The 26,171-nt window shown below is 48.1% G+C and overlaps 1 protein-coding gene across 2 annotated transcripts in view; it reads left to right on the forward strand.

Annotated features, from left to right (window-relative positions):
• DLGAP1 (DLG associated protein 1) overlaps positions 1–26,171 on the forward strand; it is a 978,335-nt gene that overhangs the window by 549,717 nt on the left and 402,447 nt on the right. The window lies entirely within an intron of this gene.

Consider the following 26,171-nt stretch of genomic DNA (forward strand, 5'->3'; position numbering starts at 1 on the left):
TACTATGTGCCGAGCACTGTTCTAAGCGCTGGGGTAGATACAGGCTGATCAGGTTGTCCCACGTGAGGCTCACAGTTAGACACGTCCCTATCCTTTGAGGGTCTCCCAATCTAAGAGTGTAGAGAAGGGACAGGAGACAGACATACGAGGAATGGTGAAATATTAAAACACAAAACAAATACACACCAAATAACCCCACCAGTCAGCAGGGTGTCGTGGCTAGAGGAGAAAATATCTGGCTCAGAATCCGGTGCGCATCTGGAAGAAGCAGCGTGGCTCGGTGGAAATGATAATAATAATGTTGGTATTTGTTAAGCGCTTACTATGTGCCGAGCACCGTTCTAAGCGCTGGGGTAGACGTAGGGCAGAGCCCGGGCTTGGGAGTCAGAGGTCATGGGTTTGAATCCCGGCTCTGCCCCTTGTCAGCTGGGTGACTGTGGGCAAGTCACTTCACTTCTCTGTACCTCGGTTCCCTCATCTGTAAAATGGGGATGAAGACTGTGAGCCTCACGTGGGACAACCTGATTCCCCTGTATCTACCCCAGCGCTGAGAACAGTGCTCTGCACATAGTAAGCGCTTAAAAAAAAAAATACCAACATTATTATCTGGAGCCAATATCCCCCTGGGAGGGCGGATGGCAGGATGGAATGGAGTCTCCGCGGGTTGTGAGGAGGGGAGCCGGTGCTAGTTCCTTGAGAGGCACTGGAGACGGTGCTCCAAAGTACAAGGGAGCCAACTTGAAGCAGCGTGGCTCGGCGGAAAGAGCCCTGGCTTGGGAGTCAGAGGTCATGGGTTCGAATCCCGGCTCTGCCGCTTGTCAGCTGTGTGACTTTGGGCAAGTCATTTCACTTCTCTGGGCCTCAGTGACCTCATCTGTAAAATGGGGATGAAGACCGTGAGCCCCACGTGGGACAACCTGATCACCTTGTATCCCCCCCCCCCCAGCTCTTAGAACAGTGCTTTGCACATAGTAAGCACTTCATGCCAACATTATTATTATTATTATTATTATTATTAACTTCTGTCCCCCCGGTCCAGTGGGCCCGGAGCATCCTGCAAAACGGGGTTTCTGTAACAGGAGGCGAAGTGGCAGTTACCATGGTGCTTTTCTCACTAGTGATGGAGGTTTCGAAGAGAGGGAGGAATAATAGATATCTCTGCAGAAATATGAAGAGTGTTTGATACTCTTTCTCCCAGCTTGATTAGAAGGTCTAATGGTTCCTATACATCTAGAGATTGAAATTCTAGCAGGTCAGAAGTGTCTGTTTGGGTGTTAACATATCTTGGGAATCTGCACAGGGTTCAACTCTTTAAATTTGGTCGAGCTTAGTATTATGGTAGACAGAGACCGCATCAGATAACTCTAGACGGCGAGTTCGCTGTGGGCTGGGAATGTATCTTTTTGTTGTTGCGTTGTGCTCTCCCAAGTGCTTAGTACGGTGCTTTGCACAGCGTAAACGCTCAGTAAATAGGACTGAATGAATAACTCTATTGTATTGTCCCTTCCCAAATGCTTAGTACGGTGCTTCGCCCTTAAGAATAATAATAATAATGATAATGGTATTTGTTAAGCACTGATTATGTGCCAGGCACTGGCTTAAGCACTGTAGTAAGCATTCGGTAAATATCATGAATTGATTAGCCTGACAATGGAGCCTGAAGGCTTAGGGTATTATTTGAGGCCTGGATAACTTGCCAGAGTTATTCACTGGATAATCCTCATTTCAGACTGCCTTTTTATTTCAGCTTTCAGCCAATCTTAATTTAGTAGTACAGAGGAGCAGAATGTCCTTATTCTTCAGTAACCCAGAATACCAGCGCTTAGAACCGTGTTTTGCACATAGTAAGCGCTCAACGAATGCCGTCATTATTATTATGAATTCCTGGGGAAACGAAGGGGAGATTACGTGATTCAGTCAAATGCTGTCCGTCATGTATTTCTGGGAGGAGCTATCAGTTCAAGTTTAGGAAGTAGGTTTGGATGCCTAATGTGCAGGGGGTTTTTTCCAGCTTGTTTTACAGGTAATTTTTTATTACGTGATGTGTTCGTCTAGCTATAAAAAGTCATGGGACCAAATGCTTTCAACTCCTTAGTCATGGAAACCCTTGAAAGTGAAAACATGATTAACATACTGCTTGGTGCTCAAATCGTGCTGCTGATAGATCTTACAGTGTGTTTAAAATAACAGAATAGCTCAGAATCTGAAGGTTAATTTCATATGGAGACAGGATGAATTCCAATTCCGACGGTGGTTCAGCTGATAACAGCTTTTAATAAAAGGGCAGTCTTGACCTGACATGCATTTAAGTGTGCATAAAAGCAGCAACAGCTTTGATTTTGACACGCGCCCTACCCATATAAAGACAAGAACTAAAGCACATCAGTTAAAATCAGCTAGCGGGGTTGGTTAGTTTAACCAGAGTTTTAGTAGTATGAAAAAATAAAATAAAGGAAAAAGAGCCATCTGGTCCTACACCAAGCGAGCGCGCCCTGTCCATCAGTTGCACTCTCTGCCCATTAAAACTTACAGTCTAGGGGACTGTGTGATTTCTCTCCATTTAATTTTTAAATGATTTTGATGGTAGACCACGCGTTCGGAATTGACAAGTCTAAAACAGTAGACTGAATTTAGCTCGGTATTTCTTCAAAAACATTCAGCGCGACTAAGGAAACAGTCCAGGTTCATCATCTTCGAGGGGGTCTGCAAAAAAGTGGGAGTTTGATAGAGTGTTTCTTTCCATTTGCCGCACTCTAATTATCGTTTTCAAGTTGAGTAAGATTTCTTTTTGTTAACAGTCTCACCATAGAGTGACAGCTCTGAAAAACTCAAAGCACTTTTGCATAATATTTCATTTCCAGGCACATCTCACACAGTAATAATAATGTTGGGATTTGTTAAGCGCTTACTATGTGCAGAGCACTGTTCTAAGCACTGGGGTAGATACAGGGGAATCAGGTGGTCCCACGTGGGGCTCACAGTCTTAATCCCCATTTTACAGATGAGGGAACTGAGGCACAGAGAAGTTAAGTGACTCGCCCACAATCACACAGCTGACAAGTGGCAGAGCCGGGATTCAAACTCATGACCTCTGACTCCGAAGCCCGGGCTCTTTCCCCTGAGCCACGCTGCTTCTCCAATCCATAGCATAGTGGATAGAGCCCAGGCCTGGGATTCAGAAGATCGTGGATTCTAATGCCGACTCCGCCATTTGTCTGCTCTGTGACCTTGGGCAAGTCACGTAACCTCTCTGTGCCTCAGTTACCTCATCTGTAAAATGGGGATTGAGACTGAGAGCCTCAAGCGGGACAGGGACTGTGCCTGGCACACAGTAAGAACATAAAAAATACCACAGTTGTAATTAATTATTATTGTTACTATTGCAACTTGGTTAGAGTCAATGAAAATATGAGTATATTGTGAGCGACTACATTTTTAATGGTATTCCTTAAGCACTTATGTGCCAGACGCTGTACTAAACATTGGGATAGATAATGCATTATTAATGAATGAATAATGTTGGTATCTGTTAAGCACTTACTATGTGCAGAGCACTGTTCTAAGCGCTGGGGTAGATACAGGATATTCAGGTTGTCCCACGTGAGGATCACAGTTAATCCCCAGTTTACAGATGAGGGACCTGGGGCACAGACAAGTGAAGTGACTTGCCCACAGTCACACAGCTGGCAAGTGGCAGGGCCTGGATTCGAACCCATGACCTCTGACTCCCAAGCCCGGGCTCTTTCCACCGAGCCACGCTGCTGATACAAGTTGATCAGGATGGACACAGTCCCTGTCCTACGTGGGGTTCACGGTCTTAATCCCCGTTTTACGGATGAGGTAACTGAGGCACGGGGAAGTTAAGGGACTTGACCGAGGTCACACAGCGGACAAGGAGCGGAGCCAGAATTACAGCCCAGGTCCTTTTGATCACCAGATGCGGGCTCCAGCCGCTAGAGCCGCTAAGTCACGATATGTGTTTTCCAATAGACTTACATGTTATACATTCAGATCAGCTCCCCAGCTCTAAAAAGGTAATAGGAAATCCCTTTAACTCAACCAGTACTATATTGTAAAGATAAAATCAATCAACCATTGTTCAATCTTTATTAAAGTAATTCAAGTATAACATCATCATTTTAAAGAAATGAGATTTTGTAATATGACTCTGAATCTTTACCAGAAGAAGAAGAAGAAGCTTGTTCTTCCGACTGAAGTAGTGATTTTTCAACTTGAGGGAAGAGTTTGTCCAATTTACACTGAAAAGCCAACCTTCTTTTTTTAATGAAGTAATTTGTGCTTTAACCTGTATAGGAATTCTTTCCAAATTCTCTTCCCACCTTTAGACTCTTCTCTACATCAAGGTCTCAATCCAGTCAGCGTTATTTATCGAGCTCTTACCCAGTTCAGAGCACTGACGTCAGCCCTCGGGATAGTATAATACAACGGAGTTGGTAGACCTGATCTCTGTCGTCCCCAAGGAGCTCAGAATCATCTTCTTCGATCAAATTTACAAATTAATCTGCTTAGTACTCCTGAATATATGTCTGCTCAATTTAGCTCAGGCCTGGGAGTGAGAAGGTCATGGGTTCTAATCCCGGTTCCACCACTTTTCTGCTGTGCGACCTTGGACAATCACTTTTCTTCTCTGTGCCTCAGTTACCTCATCTGTAAAGTGGGGATTGAGATTGGGAGCCCATGTGGGACAGGGACTGTGTCCAACCCGCTTTTTGCGTAGCTACCCCGGTGCTTAGTACAGTGACTGACACATTGTAAGTACTTTAACAGATAGCATAATTATTATTATTTTTCTAATGTTGTAAATATTTTTGCAGGGGTGTGCCCTATTTGAGTATAAACTCTTGATTCATTCATTCAGTCGTGTTTTTGGAGCACTTACCGTGTGCAGAGCACCGTACAAGTGCTTGGAAAGTACAATTCAGCAACAGAGAGAGACGATCCCTGCCCACAGTGGGCTCACAGACTAGCAGGGGGGAGTCAGGCATCAGTAGCATCAATATAAATAAAGAGAATTATTAGAGATATCCATACACATCATAGCGAGTAAAACAGGAATTAATATAAATAGAATTAAAGATCCATTCATATATACACAAGTGACGTGGGGTGGGAGGGGTAGAGCAAAGGGAGAGAGTCAGCGTAGGGGGGAGGGAGCGGGAGCTGAGGAAAAGGGGGGCTTAGTCTGGGGAGGCTTCCTGGAGGAGGTGAGCCTTCAGAAGGACTTTGAAGGGGGGAAGTGTGATTGGCGGATTTGAGGAGGGAAGGCATTTGAGCAGGGAGCTCCTTTGGGGAGGGAATTTGTCACTTTATTAAGGTCTTCTTTCCAAGATCCCAAGTGGTTCAATACGAACCAGCAGTACTGTCCTCAGCAGTAAGCTCACTATCAGGCAATCACTCAGTCAGTCGTATTTATTGAGCACTTACCGTGTGCAGAGCACTGTTCTAAGTGCTTGGGAGAATCAATCACAGTCACTGAGCACTAACTATGTGCAGAGCACCATACTCAGCACTTGGGAGAGTACAGTACCATACTAGGCCATGCTACTTATAGAAATAATAGACGCTACTCGTGGTAGAAAGCTCACCTTGGCAAACTGTACCTTCAGTAATGTCATTTTCAAATGCCAGCACAGTCTGAATATAGGGAAGCAGCATGGCCTAGTGGAAAGAGCTTGGGCCTGGGAGTCAGAGGATCTGGACTATAATCTGACGCTGCCAAGTACCTGCTGTGTGACTTTGGGCAAGGCACTGAACTTCTCCGGTCCTCAGTTTCCTCATCTGCAAAATAAGGATTCAGTACCTGTTCTCCCTCCTCCTTAGACTCTGAGCCCCATGTGAGACTCGATTATCTTCTGTCTACCCCAGTGCTTTAGCACAATGGCTGACTCCAAGCAAGCACTTAACAGATATTAGTAGCAATAGTGTTGTATTGCTATTATTATTGTTATTTCGATGGTTATTATTAAAATATACGACGATTGGGGCTTTCTCTATGCCCAGATTAACAAGTGGTTTTGTCCATCCCGTTAAAGAAGGTTAATTTCTGTTGTAAACTACTGGATGACCCCCACCGTTTTTCATGAGATCTTTTGAGTATTGCCAGAATCGCCGTTTGAGCTTCTGGTTCAACTATGCTGATGATGTTTGAAACCGAAGCGATGAAGCCCAACATGGACATTATTTGTGTAATTTCAACTACACCGAACAAGCCGTTTCTCCCAGCAAAACTCCGGCCTTTTTCCATCTTTGCAGGCTCTGTCCTTTGGATTTAGAAATACTTTCAACCCTGGGGAAAGGTTTCGAAACCACAGTTTGACGCGATACGCTTTATAGATTTTGATTTACAAATGTGAATTGAGCATCACCTGCTAATATTATCCTGGAAAATGCGACCATTTGGGAATTGCACTTTCCAAATTAGTCTGATGTGAGAACGAGGATTTTGCCTTCAGATGGTTTCGTACATAAAAGAGATCATCTGAAGTGCATTGTCTCTGCCTTTGGATCTGTGACTTGGGGATATTTGCTATTCACTCCACCCCCAACCCCACAGCACTTGCGAACGATCATTGAATTCATTCATTCAATAGTGTTTATTGAGCGCTTACTATGTGCAGAGCACTGTACTAAGCGCTTGGGATGAACAAGTCGGCAACAGATAGAGACGGTCCCTGCCGTTTGACGGGCTTACGGTCCGATCGGGGGAGACGGACGGACGAGAACGATGGCGATAAATAGAGTCGAGGGGAAGAACATCTCGTAAAAACAATGGCGACTAAATAGAATCGAGGCGATGTACAATTCATTAACAAAATAGATAGGGTAACGAAAATATAGACAGTCGAGCGGACGAGTACGGTGCTGTGGGGATGGGAAGGGAGAGGTGGAGGAGCGGAGGGAAAAGGGGAAAAAGAGGGTTTAGCTGCGGAGAGGTAAAGGGGGGATGGCAGAGGGAGTAGAGGGAGAAGAGGAGCTCAGTCTGGGAAGGCCTCTCGGAGGAGGTGAGTTTTAACTGGGTTTTGAAGAGGGAAAGAGAATCGGTTTGGCGGAGGCGAGGAGGGAGGGCGTTCCGGGACCGCGGGAGGACGCGACCCGGGGGTCGACGGCGGGACGGGCGAGACCGAGGGACGGCGAGGAGGTGGGCGGCGGAGGAGCGGAGCGTGCGGGGTGGGCGGTGGAAAGAGAGAAGGGAGGAGAGGTAGGAAGGGGCGAGGTGACGGAGAGCCTCGAAGCCTAGAGTGAGGAGTTTTTGTTTGGAGCGGAGGTCGATGGGCGACCCCTGGAGTTGTTTAAGAAGGGGAGTGACAGGCCCAGATCGTTTCTGCGGGAAGATGAGCCGGGCAGCGGAGTGAAGAATAGACCGGAGCGGGGCGAGGGAGGAGGAAGGGAGGTCGGAGAGAAGGCTGACACGGTAGTCTAGCCGGGACATAACGAGAATTACATATTATAAATTACCTATTTATTCATATTAATGTCTGTCTCCCGCTTTAAGCTCCAAGCTCTTAGTACAGAGAAGAGAAGTATAGAGAAGCAGCGTGGCTTAGTGGAAAGAGCCCGGGCCTGCGAGTCGGAGGTCATGTGTTCGAATCCAGTATCTGCCACTTGTCAGCTGTGTGACTGTGGGCAAGTCACTTAACTTCTCTGTGCCTCAGTGACCTCATCTGTAAAATGGGGATTAACTGTGAGCCTCACGTGGAACGACCCGATTGCCCTGTATCTCCCCCAGCGCTTAGAACAGTGTTCTGCGCATAGTAGGCGCTTAACAAATACCCACATTATTATTATCATTAATAATAAATACCACTTATCGGTTGACAGGTTGATTAGGAAGAATCTCAATAAAACTTAAATGATTTTTACGCTCTTCTGTTTTTTCTAGGGGTTTTTCCCTGACATATATGTCCCCACAGATAGTGGCTGTGTCCTCTTTCGCAGCCTTTCTTGGCACATACGTTGAGCTGTAACTTCAGTCAAACTACACAGCCCTCCCTTCTGCCCCATAACATCCATCCTCTCACCAGAAGACATGAATCATAAATGACAAAAAATATGAAAATCCCATGAACCCTGTGTAAACTTCCTGCTTTTTTAAATGTTATCTTTTATATTTAGTAGAAGCTACTAAACAAATAGGAAAGACTGGCTATGATAATAGCAACATATGTTAAGTACGATCCCAAACGGCTAAATTTGAAAGCGGGGTAAGCTGCGGCCTATTCACCGAATAGTGAGTATAGATGAAGAATTATCTCTACTAGGCAGAGATCAGAGTGAACCGTATTGCTGAAAGATACATAAACGATCACCGCCCTTTCTATTTCTTCTCCTTTCTCTCTCTCATTTTCTTTTTATGAGTGTGGGGGGGGGGGGGGGGGAGGGCATGTGAGAGAGAGAGAGATTGCAAAAATAATGAGGATATGAGCGATATCTGTTGTTTTCACTTAGGTGCCAAAATGAGCAGAGACCATTTGGATCCAATGTTCTGCTCGGTGCCTAGGACAGTGACACTCAATAAATGTTAAAAATGAGAACAGTGGGAACCGGATGATGCATTATTACCCAACATTTCTTTCTCTAATTTACTGGAATGGAGGCTTCGGATAAAGTAAAACAGTAGCAGGGGTTGGGAAGGAGAACGAGCTGGATGTTTGGCAGACTGTGATGAATTTTTCTACTTTCTGGTGATTTTTCTACTTCCAAGAGAAATCGGGGATTTAATAATAATAATAATAATAATAATAGTAGTATTTGTTGGTGCTTACTATGTGCCAGGCACGGTACTAAGCTCTAGGGTGGATACAAGTAAATGGGGTTGGACACAGTCCCTGTCCCGCATGTGGCTCGCAGTCTCAACCCCCATTTTACAGATGAGGTCACTGAGGCACAGAGAAGTGAGGTGACTTGTCCAAGGTCACACAGCAGACAAGTGGCAGAGCAGCGAGTAGAACCCATGACCTCGTGACTCCCCGGCCCATAGTCTGTCCACCATGCCACTCCGTATTATATAAAGGAGGGCAGATTCATTCATTCGTTCAATAGTATTTATTGAGCGCTTACTATGTGCAGGGCACTGTACTAAGCGCTTGGAATGTACAATTCGGCAACAGATAGAGACAATCCCTGCCCAATGATGGACTGACAATCTAATCGGGGGAAACAGACGGACAAAAACAAGACAACATAATCACGATAAATCGAATCAAGGACTTGTACACCTCATTAACAAAATAAAATATGAAGGGGCTCCTTCTCCTCATTTATCATCTCCCACCTCCCAGATCTGGGAATTTTAGCGCCAACTTGCCGAAGACCAATGGCGACTTTTAAAGAGCGACTAAAGGGTAGGGAGAAGCAGCCAGAAAACAGACAAGATTTTCTTGGAGTCAAACCCGGAGGGTCTCTTGATTCCCGAGCACGGTAGCGCGAATTGAGTGTGTGGCTCCATTTAATTAAATTAATAATAGTCACTGTGGTATTTGTTAAGTGCTCATTGGGTGCCAAGCACGGTATTAAGCACTGGGGTAGATATAAGAGCATCAGCCGAAAACAGTTCCTGTCCATTCGGTCAGTCATTCATTCAGTCGTATTTCTTGAATGCTTATTATGTGGAGAGCACTGTACTAAGCTCTTGGGAGAGTATAATACGATCCAGATGGAGCTCACAGTCTAAGAGGAAAGGTGAGCAGGTATTGAATCCCCATTTTCCAGCTGAGGAGACTGAGACATAGCGTCGTTAAGTGACTTGCCCACTATCACACAGCAGAGAGTGGGATTTACTGACCACTTACCGTGTGCAGAGCAACGTGAGAAGCGGCATTGCCTAGTGGATAGACCATGGGCCTGGGAGTCAGTAGAATCTGACCTGTCTGCTGTGTGACCTTGGGCAAGCCACTTAACTTGTCTGTGCCTCAGTTACCTCATCTGTAAAATGAGGATTAAGACTGTGAGCCCCATGTGGAACAACCTGATTACCTTGTATCTACCCCAGCGCTTAGAACAGTGATTGGCACTTAATAAGCACTTAACAAATACAATCGCTATCATTATTAAAATAATAATAATAATAAAAATGGAGCTTCCCATCCGGAATGATGAACGAGCCTCGGTCTCGAAACGCGGGGACAGAAAACCTGGGCAGAGGAGTTGATTCTCTAGACTGTAAGCTCAGTGTGGGAAGAGAATGTGTCCGTTTATTGTTTCATCGTATTCTCCCAAGTGTTTAATAGAATGCTCTGCGCTCAGTAAGCGCTCAATAAATACGATTGACTGAATGAATGAACTACAGTGCTGATGCCGTGCCTCATCAATAACCTCCAATGGTTATTTAATGGTTTACATTAAACAGAAACTCCTTTCCATTGGCCTTAAGGCACTAAACTGTCTCTGCGTCCCCGTACAGAAATTCCCTACTCTCCAGTACAACCCTGCCCACATGCTTCCTTCCTCCAATACCGATTTCCTTTTTGTACCTCAGTCTCGTCTGTAGCCATCAATCCCAGGTTCACCTCCACCTTCTGCCCTCCTCTTTCGTATCCAACAGATCACCACACTTGTCCTTTTCTAAACCCTACTATAATTCTCCCTCTCAGGGTCACACCTGGAGAATTTCCAGTCCTCTACCAGTCTTGATTATGAGAGGGAGAGTCAAGCAAAGACTTATCCATTCCACTCCTAGCTTGGGCAGCAGCGAGCGGGTGGACGGCCATCTGCTACAAGCCAAAACTCACCCATGCTGGGCAGCAGTGGCACGGGAAAGAGTCGAGGGCGGGGACTCGAGTTCACCGCTCTGAAGGAGGCAGTGGTAAACCACGTCTGGATTTTTACCAAGAAAACTTTCCGGATCCACCGCCAGAACGATTGCAGATGGAGAGCGAGGCGTTCCGGGAGGGATGTGTCTGTGGTGTCGCTGTAGTTTGGAAACGACTTGGCATAAAACGAGACTGTAATCCTGTCTTCAAGAAGCCTCTTTCTTTCTCTTTCATTAGACAATCTATTCCCTAATGATCTGGTGTTTGATTTCAGTTGTAGAAATTATGAAGCAGCATGCCGAGGGCCTAAAGCATGGACATGGGAGCCAGAGGACCCGGTTTTAATCCTGGCTCCACCACTTGCCTGCTGGGTGACCTTGGGCAAGTCACTCAACTTTTCTGTGCCTCAGTTTCCTCAACTGGAAATTGGGATTCAATATCTGTTCCCTCTCCCTACTTAGACTGTTAGTCCCATGAGGGACAGGGACTGCATGTGGCCTGATTAATTTGTGTCTACCCCTGTGTTAAAAATAACAATAATGTATTATTTAAGCACTTACTTTGTGCCAAGCATTGTACTAAGGACTTGGGTGGATGATATAGTCCCTGTCCCACTCGGGGCTCACAGTCTTAATCCCCATTTTATAGTTGAGGTAACTGAGAGGCACAAAGAAGTTAAGTGACTTTCCCAAGGCCACACAGAAAGCAAGTGGCAGAGCCAGTGCTTAATGGAGTGAGTGCTTAACAAATACGATTAAAGGATACTAATAATAACAATTAACAGTATTTTCTGAGTGCTCACTATGTGGTAAACCCTGGGCTAAGCACTGGAGTAGATACGAGATAATCAGGTCTCATACGGTGCTCACAATCTAAGGAGGAGGGAGAATAATTATTGAAGCCCCCTTTTGCAGAGAGAGGAACCGAGGCCCAGGGAAGGGAATTGACTTGCCCAAGGTCACATGGCAGGCAAGTGGTGGAGCCAAGGTTAGAATCCACATCCTCTGAGTCCTAGGCTCATCCTCTTTCCACAAAGCCACACTGCTTCTCTATTAGTCTCTCCTGGTTAGTAAAATCACTGTTGGTTATCCCCAAATCCTGTGATGTTCCACAGCATTTCTGCTTCGTCCCACTCCTCAGCCCAGGATTTCTCCCTCGGTGATTTTTTTTTTTCTCATGCTTCCTGCAACGACTGAACTTAGGGCATTTCTCCGGACCTGAGATGACACCTTTGTTGATTATGAAGACGCACACACGTTCTGCTGGGTTCCCCCCCCCCCCCCCCCACCCCCAGTGGCTCATCTCATCAAGTCTTCTGGCAGCAATGAACTAGAGCGCTGGTTGGGAAAACTCATAATATTGTTTGGCTCTAAAAGAAGTCTCACCAAAGCAGAGTGTGAAGGGGGACCCCGTTCTTCAGTTTTCAGACTAAGGATTTAGGAGGAAAAGATTAGGTGAAAGAAGTTACCGGAAAGAGCGGGGGAGGTAGAGGTGAAGCATATGAACTCTGATTTCTTCAATAAAAATGTAAAGAATTTCCAGAAGTTTGAAATCTACTAGTTCCCCGCAAGCTTAGAGCCATTTAAAATTCGCATTCCCATCTGAAAGTACTTAAAATCTGCCATCTTCCTTGTCTCTTCACCCTATTGTAGACTTATAAACCTATCCCTTCTACTGATTATAATAATGATAATAATGGTATTGGTTAAGCACTTACTACGTGCCAAGCACTGTACTAAGTACTGGGGTAGATACAAGGTAATCAGGTTGTCCCACGTGGGCCTCACAGACCTAATCCCCATTTTACAGATGAAGTATCTGAGGTACAGAGATGTTAAGTGATTTGCCCAAGGTCACACAGCAGACAAGTGGTGGAGCTGGGATCAGAACCCACGTCCTCTGACTCCCAAGTCCGGGCTCTTTAATTATTACTATAAACCTACTTAGTCTTCTCCATGCCAAAGATCTTTCTTGCAGGATTTTGTGCAGCCATAATTTTGCTGAGAAAGAAAATTGATTAATCCTCCTCAACCATATATTAAAGGCAAGAATTATTTGAACTAGTTCACACATGCCTCCTCTCTTCTAGACTCTAAGCCCGGTGTGGGCAGGGACTGTCTATCTTTATTCTTGAATTGTACTTTCCAAGGGCTTAGTTCAGTGCTCTGCATACAGTAAGTGCTCAATAAATGCTCAGTGGAAAGAGCACGTTCTTTGAAGTCAGAGGTCATGGGTTCGAATGCCGGATCTGCCACTTGTCAGCTGTGTGACCGTGGGCAAATCACTAAACTTCTCTGTGCCTCAGTTCCCTCATCTGTAAAATGGGGATTAAGACTGCGAGCCCCACGTGGGACAACCGGATTCCCCTGTGTCTACCCCAGCGCTTAGAACAGTGCTCTGCACATAGTAAGCGCTTAACAAATACCAACATTATTATTATCATCATTGAATGAACGACTGAATGATCAAAGAGTAGTGGGCAGCAGTGGGTAGATTTCTGCAACTAACGGACACTGCTGATCAAAGCCCACAGAGCTTTTTGGTTTTGTTTTGCTTTATTACTGATTTCCCTCCGGCTCGAATGATTTCACTTGCAACCTTAATATAGGATGTCACATTTACCCAGTCTGAAATACATGGGATGCCAGAACAAGCAGATGGTGAGAAGAAATGCCAGTGTTTAAAGTTTCAATCTTCGGCTGGGGGTAAGCTAGGATCTGACCAATTTTATTATCCCTTGAGATGTGCAATACGAGAAAAAAATATTCAAATTTAGGGGTCAGACCTTCAGATGAGGAATCTTAAACTGTTAATCTCTTTCTTGTGCAATACGCACGCACACGCAAATGTATTCACATTGCATTTACGCAGCATAACGGGCTCACAGATTTGTGCGTGTTTCTGTATACCTGGGCACTCATTTATGCATTTATGCCTATGTGAATGCATGTGCAAATATGTCCGTTATCTAATTAATGCGTGCACACTCTCCTTCCATTTTTCAGGGTTGTAGGTATGAGCACTGATGTCCCCAAGCACGATCAATTAATGATGCTCTGCCTAGGATGCACGTTGCCCAGAAATGATTCTGTGCCCTGAAATTTGGCTCAGAGATGCTAAGGAGGAAGAAAAACCTTTCAGGTCTAATTTTCCCAGTAGTATTGAGAAGGTTCCACAGCTGGTGATGATCTGGAGACCAGAACCAGGTAACACAGGAGCTCAGGGGCTACAGCTTAGACTGTCAGCTCCTTGAGGGCAAGGATCATCTCTACCGACTCTATTCTACCGTACTTTCCCAAGCGCTTAGTTACCTCACTCAGCGTCACGGCTGGAAACTCTCCAGTCCTCTACCGTTCTTGGCTACGAGAGGGAGAGTCCAGCAGAGGCCTGTCCATTCCATTCCTAGCATGGCCGGTGGCTGGGGAGCGGAAAGCGCTCTGCTAAAAGTCAAAACTCTCCTATGTTGGGCAGCGGCGGCACGGGAGAGAGTCGAGGGTGGAGACTCAAATTTACCGCCTGGAGGAAGGCAGTGGTAAACCGCTTCCGTATTTTTTTCCCAAGCAAACGCTACGGTTCCACTACTGGAACGATGGCAGACGGAGGTGGAGCGTTTTATGGGAGATGTGTCCGTGGAGTCGCTGTGGGATGGAGACGACTGGACAGCGTAAAACAAGACCGGCGCTAACTACAGCGCCCTAAGTGCGGCGAGGGCTCGGTAAATTCATTCACTCGATCGTATGTATTGAGCACTTAGAGGGTGCAGAGCACTGTACTAAGCTCTTGGAAAGTACAATCCAGCAACAGGTAGAGGCAATCCCTGCCCGGCAGCGGGCTCGTAGTCTAGAAGGCTCAATCAATAGCACTGATTGATGGGGTCCCAGGCTCAGGGAGAGCCCAGTCGTCCCACAGCGGGGGCATAGTAGCCCCCACATTTTGCCGCGGGATGGGGTTCACTTGGTGCCCCTAAACACCAACTCCATATACTGCCTGCACCCTGGCCTATCACCGATGATAATAGTGATGATGATAACTGTTAAGCGCTTACTCTGTGCCGGGCACTGTATTAAGCCCCGAGGTGGCTACAAGCGAATAGGGTCAGTCACGAGTCCCTGTCCCACGTGGGGCCTCCGGTCTCCATCCCCACTTCCCAGATGAGGGAAGTACGGTCCGGAGAAGTGAAGTGACTTGCCAAAGGTCACACAGGAGAGAAGTGGTGGAGCCGAGATCAGAACCCATGACCTTCTGACTCCTAGGTCGGCGCTCTATCCGCTACATCGTGCCGCTTCTCTAACAGTGGGAACTATCCCGGTGTGTGATAAGCAGGTGGAACGGTCCACAGTCGATCAGTCAATCAGTCGTATTTATTCCTGCGGTCAGAGGACTGTAATAATGATAATGCTGGTATTTGTTAAGCGCTTACTATGTGCCAAGCACTGTGGTAGATACAGGGTCAGCAGGTTGTCCCACATGAGGCTCACAGTCTTCATCCCCATTTTCCAGAGGAGGGAACTGAGGCCCAGAGAAGTGAAGCGACTTGCCCCAGTCACACAGCTGACAAGTGGTGGAGCTGGGATTCGAACCCAGGACCTCCGACTCCCGAGCCCGGGCTCTTTCCACTGAGCCACGCTGCTTACTGAGCTCTTGGGAGAATACAATATCATCAAAATTATCTGATAGCAGAGACTATGCTTGGCAAGGGGAATTTATTAATAATAATAATAATAATAATGGCATTTGTTAAGTGCTTACTACGTGCCAAGCACTGTTCTAAGCACTGCAGGGAGGGGGGCACAGGGTAATCAGGTTGTCCCTCATGGGTCTCACAGTTTTAATCCCCATTTTCCAGATGAGGTAACTGAGGGCTGGAGAAGGGAAGTGACTTGCCTTTGGTCACAAAGCTGACAAGTGGCGGGGTCAGGATTAGAACTCATGCCCTCTGACTCCCAAGCCCGGGCTCTTTCCACTGAGACACGCTGCTACCCTTGGGGGTTAAGAGGCAAGATAGGATGATGGAAAGATGAGGACACAGTAAGTGTCATTCATTCATTCAGTCGTATTTATTGAGCGCTTACTATGTGCAGAGCACTGTACTAAGCACTTGGAATGTACAATTCAGCAGTAGATAGAGACAATCCCTGCCCACTGACGGGCTCACGGTCTAAGAGCACCTATGGTGTGCAGAGCCCTATACTAAGTATTTGGAAGCAGCGTGGCTCAGTGGAAAGAGCACGGGCTTGGGAGTCAGAGGTCATGGGTTCGAATCCCGGCTCTGCCACTTGTCAGCTGTGTGACCGTGGGCAAGTCGCTTCACTTCTCTGGGCCTCAGTGACCTCATCTGTCAAATGGGGACGAAGACTGTGAGCCCCCCGTGGGACCACCTGATTCCCCTGTGTCTACCCCAGCGGTTAGAACGGTGCTCTGCACATAGTAAGCGCTTAACAAATGCCAACATTATCATTACTTTTGTACTTTTGTACGAAAAGGTACAATAAACAGTAACAGTCCCTGCCCACAGTGAGCTTACAGTCTAGAGGTGGGGGGAGAAAGATATCAATACAAACAAATCAAATGAGAGATCTGGACATAAGCGTTGGGGGGCTGGGAAGGGGGAAGAGCAAAGGGAGCAAGTCAGGGGTGACGCCCGAGGGAGGGGGAGATGAGGAAAAGTGGGGCTTGGTGTGGAAAGGCCTCCCGGAGGAGATGGGCCCTCGGTAAGGTTTTGAAGGCGGGGAGAGTCAATCTGTCAGATCTGAGGAGGGAGGGCGTCCCAGGCCGGAGGTGGGACGTGGCCCGTGGTCGCCGGTGAAACAGGCGAGACCGAGACACAAGTTAGGTCAGGTTAGAGGTGGGGGAGGATAAGGGAATGGCAACTTTGAGGAATGACACAGTGAAGCCCCCGTTTTAGCTTCTCTTCTTCTGCCCGAAGGACTGGCGTGAGCAGTCATAAAACTAATAATAGCAATGGTAATCCTTAAGGGCTTTCTGTGTTGCGGTCACTGTACTAAGCACTGGAGTAGATACAAGCTCGTCAGGTTGGGCACGATCCCTGTCCTCCGTAGCATTCACAGTCTTAATCCCCATTTTACGGATGAGGTGTCTGAGGCCCGGAGAAGGGAAGTGACTTGCCCAAGGTCACACAGCAGACACGTGGCGGAGCAGGGATTAGAACTCAGTCGTAATTTATCGAGCGCTTACCATGTGCAGAGCACTGTGCTGAGCACTTGGAATGGACATTTTGGCCACAGGTAGAGACCCAATCCCTGCCCCAACAATGGGCTCGCAGTCTTAACGGGGGAGCCGGACAACAAAACAATACCGGACGAAACGAAACGAGTAGTCTGGCATAAATATCATCAGGGTAATTAATATCATAGATATAAACACATCGTTAACAAAATAGATAGAGTCATAAATAATATATACAAATAGTCCCGGTGCCGTGGGGAGGGGAAGGGGGAAGAGCAGAGAGTAGGAGAAGGAGGAATGGGGAGGGGAGGAGGCGCAGAGGGAAAGAGAGGGCCCAGTCTGGGAAGGCCTCCTGGAGGAGGTGAGCCCTCCGTAGGGCTTTGGAGAGGAGAAGAGAGTCGGTTTGGTGGATGGGAGGAGGGAGGGCGTTCCGGGTCAGCGGTAGGATGTGGGCCAGGTGTCAACGATGGGACAGACGAGAACGAGGGACCGTGAGGAGGTGAGCGGCGGAGGAGGGGAGTGTACGGGGTGGGCTGGAGAAGGAGAGAAGGGAGATGAGGTAGGAGGGGGCAAAGTGGTGGAGAGCTCTGAAGCCAAGAGTTAGGAGTTTTTGTTTCATGTGAAGGTTGATTGACAACCACTGGAGGTTTTTGAGGAAGGGAGCGCCCACAGAGGAGACTGAGAAAGAACGGCTAGACAGATAAGAGGAGAACCAGAAGAGGATGGAGTCAGTGAAGCCAAGGTGAGATAAAGTGTGGAGGAGAAGGGCACGGTCGACAGTGTCAGAGGCAGCTGAGACGTCCAGGGGGATTAGGATGGGGTAGGAGCCGTTGGATTTGGCGGGAAGGAGGTCATCGGCGACCTCCGAGAGGGCAGTTTTGGTGGAGGGGACGGAAGCCAGATCGGAGGGGGTCCGGGAGGGATTTGGAGTTAAGGAATTCAAGGCAGCGGGTGTGGACGACACGTTCTAGGAGTTTGGGAAGGAAGTGCAGGAGGGAGATAGGACGATAACTGGAAGGGGAAGTGGGGTCGAGAGAGAGTTTTTTTAGGATGGGAGAGACATGGGCACGTTTGAAGGCAGACGGGAAGAAGCCATAGGTCCTTCCGACTCTCAGGTCCAGGCTCTGTCCTCTAGGCTAGGCTTCTTCGCAGCAGTGGTGCCGTAATTAATCAATCGATCATATTTATTGAGTGCTTACTGTGTGCAAGGCACTGTACTTAGCATTTGGGAGAGTGAGAGGCTTGGTAGACATGTTTCCTGCCCTCAGTGAGCTTCCAGCCTAGAGGACTTTAACTGTCAACTCAGGCGGAATTTCTCCTGCTCACACAGCTGCTGTTCCAGGGAGCGTTCCAAGGTGAAGCGAGCAGTTTGCACTTTGCGTTAAAACCGGATGGCCTTCGGCATATGGCTTCCTGGGATCCCTACCAGACGGGCAGGCTCCGGGAAGAGGCACCTTCTAAGAATGGAACACAGTGGAACGATAATAAGAAGGTTAGGGCCGTTAAGAGGAAGGAGCCGGACGTAAGGGTCAACAAGAATAGCATAAAGGCTGGAGGGGCGATACCTGTCGCTGCCGCTCGCTGTTACCCGAAAGGATGACGGGGAGACGGGCCGGGAAGAGGGGAATCTTCCAATGGGAATGTCCACGCTGGTCTCAGCCCATACTCGGATGGTCGCCGTCCTCCGAAGGGAAGGCGCGGAGAGCCCGGGTCCGAGGGAACTCTTAGCCGGGGGACTCCCGTGCACGTCTGGCCCATTAAGGATCATCCCACAGTAGGAAACTCCCCATGTCCCTGGGTGGCGGGCTTAACTAGGGTCAGGGAACTCTATGCCTGCGTTAGGTGGGGGACAGTTGTTTGCTGCCGGGTAGCTGAATGTAGCTGTAGCTGAGTGGGCTCACAGACTTGATCCCCATTTTACAAATGAGGTACGTGAGACAGAGAGAAGGGACGTGATTCGCCCAAGTCACCCAGCAGACACGTGGTTGAGGCCGGATTAGTACCCAGGTCGTTCTGACTCTCAGACCCGTGGTCTATCCACTAGGTCATGCTGCTGATAGAGAGGGATCCCGTTCACTAACACAGAAGCAGCGTGGCTCAGTGGAAAGAGCACGGGCTTTGGAGTCAGAGGTCGTGGGTTCGAATCCCGGCTCGGCCACTTGTCAGCTGTGTGACCGTGGGCAAGTCACTTCACTTCTCTGTCCCTCAGTCACCTCATCTGTAAAAGGGGGATTAAGACCGTGAGCCCCACGTGGGACACCCTGATCCCCCTGTGTCTACCCCAGCGCTTAGAACAGTGCTCTGCACATAGTAAGCGCTTAACGAATACCAACGTTTTTATTATTATTTTCTTCAAGTGCTCAGTTCAATGCTCTGCGTATAGTAAGCTCTCCAAAAATACCTTTGATTTATTAAAGCAACCTACTTCCATGTATATGCGTCCTGAAAATCTTCAACAGGGTAATATTACCTTGGATTACACACAAGAGGGCTATCTTTAAGTCTCTCCCCTTTTCACTTCCCTTCCATGCGTCTCATAATAATAATCACGGTATTTATTAAGCAATGACTAGGGGCCGGGCATTGTACTAAGCACTGCGGTGGATGCAAGCAAATCGGGTTGGACACAGTTCCTGTCCCATGTAGGGCTCACAGTATCAATCCCCACTTTACAGATGAGGGAAATGAGGCACAGGGAAGTGAGGTAACTTGCCCAAGGTCACACAGCTGATAAGTGGCAGAGCTGGGATTAGAACCCATGACCTTCTGTCTTCCTGACCTGTGCTCTATCCATTAGGCCAAAGCAGTCTGGGCACTGCGTGGCCGAAGGTTTGCCCGTTAACCTCGAAAGAATGTTTTGCTTAAAGCGAGTTACGTTTGATCGGGAGGCAAATGTGACATTTTGCATGTGTTAACGATAACAATAATAATATTCGTTAAGCCTTTACCATATGCCAAACACTAAATCCTGGGGTAGATAAAAGATCATCGGCCCAGACGCAACCCTTGTCCCAGATGGGGATCGCAGTTTAAGTAGAAGGGAGAGCTGGTATGGAATCCCCATTCTATGGATGAGGAAACTGAGTCGCAGGGAATTTGAGGGACTTACAGAGTGTCACACAGCGGGTGAGTGGAAGAGCTGGGATTAGAACTGAGGCTATGTGAACTCCCAGGCCCGTGATCTTTCTACTAGGCCAAGCTGCTTCACCACAGATATTAATTGGGAAGCTATAAGGATGTTCCATCTAACCAAGAAAGTCCTCTAAGGAATTTGGGCATGATGGAAGCATCATTCCATTTTAGCACATTGCACAATGCTGTTGTTAGAGTTTTAGCAATTTGCAACACGAAGTGCCTTCACCTAAGAAATCCTGCAATGTTTTTATCAATGGACAGTCAAGTAATAATGTTGGTATTCGTTAAGTGCTTACTATGTGCAGAGCACTGTTCTAAGCGCTCGGGGAGATACAGGGTCATCAGGTCGTCCCACGTGAGACTCACAGTTAATCCCCATTTTACGGATGAGGTCACTGAGGCACAGAGAAGTCAAGTGACGTGCCCACAGTCACCCAGCTGACAAGTGGCAGAGCCGGGATTCGAACCCATGACCTCCGACTCCCGAGCCCGGGCTCTTTCCACTGAGCCCCGCTGAAGTTATGTAGCCATAAATCAATATACACAGGTATTCATTCAATTGCAGAGCACTGTACTAAGCACTTGGGAGGGTAGAATAGAACACTAGACAGGCACATTCCCTGCCCACAACGAGCTTACAGTCTAGAGGACTAGGGTCTTAGTAGTGACCTTCCATTTAGTAGTAATCATGCACTACGCAAGCGTTTTCATTCATCATTTCCTCCCAACAGCTATTACGAAATCTATTTTCGTGCCTTTGTTGAAGACAAGGGCGATTTGAATCACGACACCAACTGCGAACGTGTTGGAAAGAGTTTTCTGATCCACCCAGAATCTCCGAAAGAAGAATACTTATAAAAACGTGTATGAAAGGAGCAGGTTGACTGAAGGAGTAGTTCACAAACAAAATCAACCTGCGCGTGATAGCCATTAATGCTAATGAAAAGTTAGAATACACTGTGCTTGCAGTTTCGCATTGTAATGTAAAGGTACTTAATTGGTACATTTTCAGTGCGGTTATTGAAAGTTGTACGTCCAACCTTTAGTTGATTTCTGCAGGCACCTTATGAATTCCTTCAAACCTATAAGTAGCCTGTAGAAATGAAATAGAGGAAAACACTGACCCAGTGGGGCATGTAGAAATCCGGAACCTCCCGTGGTCAGGAAGTGTTTAAATGGCGGGTCTTTTAGCAACATTTAGTCACCCGCTTCCCCACTCAGGGTGGCACCCGAAGAGTTTCCAGTACTCTACCGGCCTTGGTTATAGGTGGGAGAATCAAGCAGAGGCCTATCCATTCCATTTCTAGCTTGGGCAGTGGCTAGGGAGCGGAAGACAATTTGCTACGTCCAAACTCCCCTGTGCTGGGCAGCAGCAGCACGGAGAGAGCAGCAGGGAGAGACTGTCGAGGGTGGAGACTCAAGGTGACTGCGCGGAAGGAGACAGAAGTAAAACACTTGTGTATTTTTCCCAAGAAAACTCCGCGAATCCACTACCGGAACGATTGCAGATGGAGGTGGGACGTTCTGGGAGAGATGTGCCCGTGGCGTCTCGGTGGGTCGGAGACGACTCGGCATAAGACAAGACATTAATTCACCTACTCGTCCACGCCTGATTTCTGTTGACCTCTTACTATCGGATGTGATGTCTTTGCTTGCAAAGTGGGAGGCTGATGATAAAAAATACCTTCTACCCTTTTTGATCAAGTAAAATCTGAGCAATTGCGTAGTTCTCTGTATTCAGTTTCTATAGGGTTGTGTTTGTGCTGCGGGAAAATAGGTTCCCGGTATAGTCTTCATCCTCACTCCAGGGAGGATGGGAATTTCCCTTCCCGCTGGTATGGAGCCGTGCTGACTAGGAGACAGAGCACGGGCCTGGGAGTCAGCGGGACGTTGGTTCTAATCCCGGTTCCGCCGCTCGTCTGCTGTGTGACCTTGGGCAAGTCACTTCTCTGTGCCTCAGTTACCCCATCTGTAAAGAACAGTGCTTCACTATTGAATGGATGAATGAATAAGCGCTTAACGAATGCTATAATTATTAATATTATGAATTATAATAATCCTGGTGTTTGCTAAGCACTTACTGCGTGCCAGGCACTGTACTAAGAGCTGGGGTGGACACAAGCAGGTCGAGTTGGACCCAGTCCCTGTCCCACATGAGGTTCACAGTCTCCATCCCCATTTTACAGATGAGGGAACTGAGGCCCAGAGGAAGTGAAGTGACTGGCCCAAGGTCACACAGCAGACAAGTGACAGAGCTGGAATTAGAACCCATGACCTCCTGACTCCCAGGCTCGGGCTCTAGGTATGCTTATTATTGCTGCTTAACTACAGGTCAAGGGATCCAACTAGCTCCTTGTTGGTCAGGCAGTCCCAGGGGGCAAATCAATTCATTCATTCAATAGTATTTATTGAGCGCTTACTATGTGCAAAGCACTGTACTAAGCGCTTGGATTGTACAATTCGACAACAGATAGAGACGATCCCTGTCCGGTGACGGGCTCACCGTCTAAACGGAATGTCGGCATTTAAGTGCTTATCACGTGTCGAGCACTGTTCTAAGCGCCGGAGTAGATACAGCGCGATCAGGTCGTCCCACGTGAGGCTCACGGTCTTCATCCCCATTTTGCAGATGAGGTAACTGAGGCACGGAGAAGTGAAGTGATTTGCCCAGAGTCCCACAGCTGACAAGCGTCGGAGGCGGGATTAGAACCCACAACCTCTGACTCCCAAGGCCGGGCTCTTGCCACCGAGCGACGCGGCTCCTCTCTCTGCTGACAGGATCTACCTCGCTATTTCTTTTCGAAGGCGGGGAGGTTGGAGGTCATTAAATTGGAGGTCAATTGAAGGCAGGGAGGTTGGAGGTCAATAAATGAGGTCATTTCCATCAGTCAGTCAGTCAGTCACTCAATCAGTTGTATTTATTAAGCCCCTACAGTGTGTAGAGCCCTTTACTATGCTCTTGCGAGAGTACCATATTTCCCCAAATCATAACAATAATAATAATAGCGTTTGTTAAAGGCTTACTACTAATAATAATGTGGGTATTTGTTAAGCGCTTACTATGTGCAGAGCACTGCTGTAAGCACTGGGGTAGATACAGGGTAATCAGGTTATCCCACGTGAGGCTCACAGTCTTCATCCCCATTTTACAGATGAGGTCACCGAGGCCCGGAAAAGTGAAGTGACTTGCCCACAGTCACACAGCTGACAAGTGGCCGAGCAGGGATCCGAACCCAGGACCCCTGCCTCCCAAGCCCTTGCTCTTTCCACCGAGCCGCGCTGCTTCTCGTACGCGCCAAGCACGGTTCTAAGTGCTGGGGTAGATAAAACACTGTCAGGTTGTCCCACGTGGGGTTCCCAGTCTTAATCCCCGTTTTATAGGTGAGGTAACTGAGGCCCAGGGAAATGAAGTGACCTGTCCAAGGTGACGCAGCAGACAAGTGGCGGAGCCGGGATTAGAACCCACGATCTCTGACTCCCAAGCCCGTGCTCTGAGAAACCACTCGGCTTCAGGATTTGAGGCACCGCGGATGGAAAGCCAGTGGGAAGGATCACGCCTTGGGGGATTAAAGGCTGTGACGTAAAGACTCTAGACCGGAAGTTTCTCGTGGACAGGGGATGGGTCAGTTTATTGGTCTCTTGTACTCTCCCCAGCACTTAGTACTGGGCTCTGAACGCGGTAATAATGATTAATAATTATGGTCTTTATTAAGCACGTACTCTGTGTCAGGCACTGTACTAAACGCTGGGCACTGTAAGCACTCGGTAAGTGTGACTGAATGAATGAACGAATGAATGCACACTGAGATCTGCCCACCGTACCAGCGCACGTCTCCCAGGCTCCCATTCATTCAGTAGTATTTATCGAGCGTTTACTATGTGCAGAGCACTGTACTAAGCGCTTGGAATGGACAAATGGGCAACGGATACAGTCCCTGCCCAGTGACGGGCTCACAGTCCTCCCACATCCAAGGGTTTTCGAAGTTGTGTGTGCGGAACAGTTTTCAAAATAACCTGGAGACTCCCAAGCGTCTTAGGAAAGCAGCGTGGCTTGGTGGAAGAGCACAGGCTTGGAAGTCAAAGGTCGTGGATTCTAATCCTGGCTCTGCCACTTGTTAGCTGTGTGACTTTGGGCAAGTCACTTAACATCTCTGTGCCTCGGTTACCTCGTCTGTAAAATGGGGATAGAGATGGTGAGCCCCACGTGGGACAACCTGATAACCTTGTATCTCCCGCAGCGCTTAGAACAGTGCTTGGCGCATAGTAGGCGCTTAACCAATACCGTTATCATTATTATCTTAGGAAGCGGCATGGCGTAGCGGGAAGCAGCATGGTGTATTGGATGGAGCAGGGGCCCGGGAGCAGAAGGTCACGGGTTCCGATCCCAACTCCTCCACTTGTCTGTTGTGTGACCTTGGGCAAGTCACTTCACTTCTCTGCGCCTCAGTTACCTCATCTGTAAAAATGGGGATTAAGACTATGAGCCTCGTGTGGGACAACCTGCTGACCTGTATCGCCCCCAGCGCTTAGAAAAGTGCTCTGCACATAGTAAGCGCTTAACAAATACCAACATTGTTATTATTAAAGGGCGGATCTTGGCGATATTGTGAAGGCGAGACTGGCAGGCGTCGGTGACGGATTGGATGTGTGGGTGAATGAGAGAGCGGAGTCAAGGATGACACCAAGGTTGTGGGGTTGCGAGACGGGAAGGAAGATAGTGCCGTCCACAGTGACGGGAAAGTGAGAGAGAGGACAGGGTTTGGGAGGGAAGATAAGGAGCTCAGTCGAGGACATGTTGAGTTTTAGGTGGCGGGCAGACGTCCAGGTAGAGATGTCCTGAGGGCAGGAGGAGAGAACGGGAGAGGGGACGGAGATTTAGGGTTCGTCTGCAAAGAGATGATAGTTGAAGCCGTGAGAGCGAATGAGTTCACCAAGGGAGTGAATTTAGATGGAGAACAGAAGGGGACCGAGAACCGACCCTTGAGGAACTCCTACAGTTAGAGGTTGGGAGGGGGAGGAGGAACCCACGAAGGAGCATGAGAATGAAAAGCTAGAGGGAGGAGAAGAACCGGGAGAGGACGGAGCCCGTGAAGCCAAGGATGGATAACGCGTTGAGGAGAAGGGGACGGTTGACAGTGTCAAAGGTCGAGGAGGAGTAGAATAGAGTAGGAGCCATTGGATTTGGCAAGAAGGAGGTCATGGGTGACCTTTGAGCGGACAGTTTCTTCGGAGAGGAGGGGACGGGAGCCAAGTTGGAGGGGATCCAGGAGAGAGTTGGAGGAGAGGAATTTGAGGCAGTGAGCGTAGACGACTCACTCTAGGAGTTTGGAAAGGAAGGGTAGGGGGGAGATAAGGCGACACCTGGAGGGGGCAGTGGGGTCAAGGAAGGGATTTTTTTAGGACGGGGGAGACGGGAGCGTGTTTGAAGGCAGAGGGGAAGAAGCTGTTGGAGAGGGAGCAGTTGGAGATGGAAGTTAAGTAGGGGAGGAGGGAAGAGGTGAGAGTTTTTATAAGGTGAGAGGGAATGGGGTCAGAAGCAAGGTGGAAGGGGTGGCACTTGAGAAGAGGGAGGAGATCTCCTCCGAGGATACTGCTGGGAAGGATGGGAAAGTAGAGGAAGGGGGATGGGGGAGGGGGAGGGGTGACTTTGGGAAGCTCAGACCTGATGGGGTTAATTTTCCTAATCAAGTGGGTGGCCAGACTGTTGGGGGGTGAGGGAAGGAGGATGGGGAAGAACACGGGGCCTGAGGAGGGAGTTAAATGTCCGGAACAGCTGACGGGGGGTGAAGGACGTGGGTGTCAGTAAGGGCGGAGAAATAGTTTTTCCTGGCAGAGGACAGGGCAGAGTTAAGGCAAGAAAGGATAAATATAAAGTGAACAAGGTCGGTCTGGTGTTTAGACTTCTGCCGGCAGCGTTCAGCAGCTTGAGCGTAAGAGCGAAGGAGGCGGACAGTGGCAGGGATCCAGGGTTGTGGGTTCACTTCTCTGGGCCTCAGGTACCTCATCTGTAAAATGGGGATAAGAGTGTGAGCCCCATGTGGGACGGGGACTGTATCCAACCCGATTAACTTGTATCTACCC

The sequence above is a fragment of the Ornithorhynchus anatinus genome, chromosome 5 (genome assembly GCF_004115215.2).
Source record: "Ornithorhynchus anatinus isolate Pmale09 chromosome 5, mOrnAna1.pri.v4, whole genome shotgun sequence".
NCBI classification, from domain to species: Eukaryota; Metazoa; Chordata; class Mammalia; order Monotremata; family Ornithorhynchidae; genus Ornithorhynchus; species Ornithorhynchus anatinus.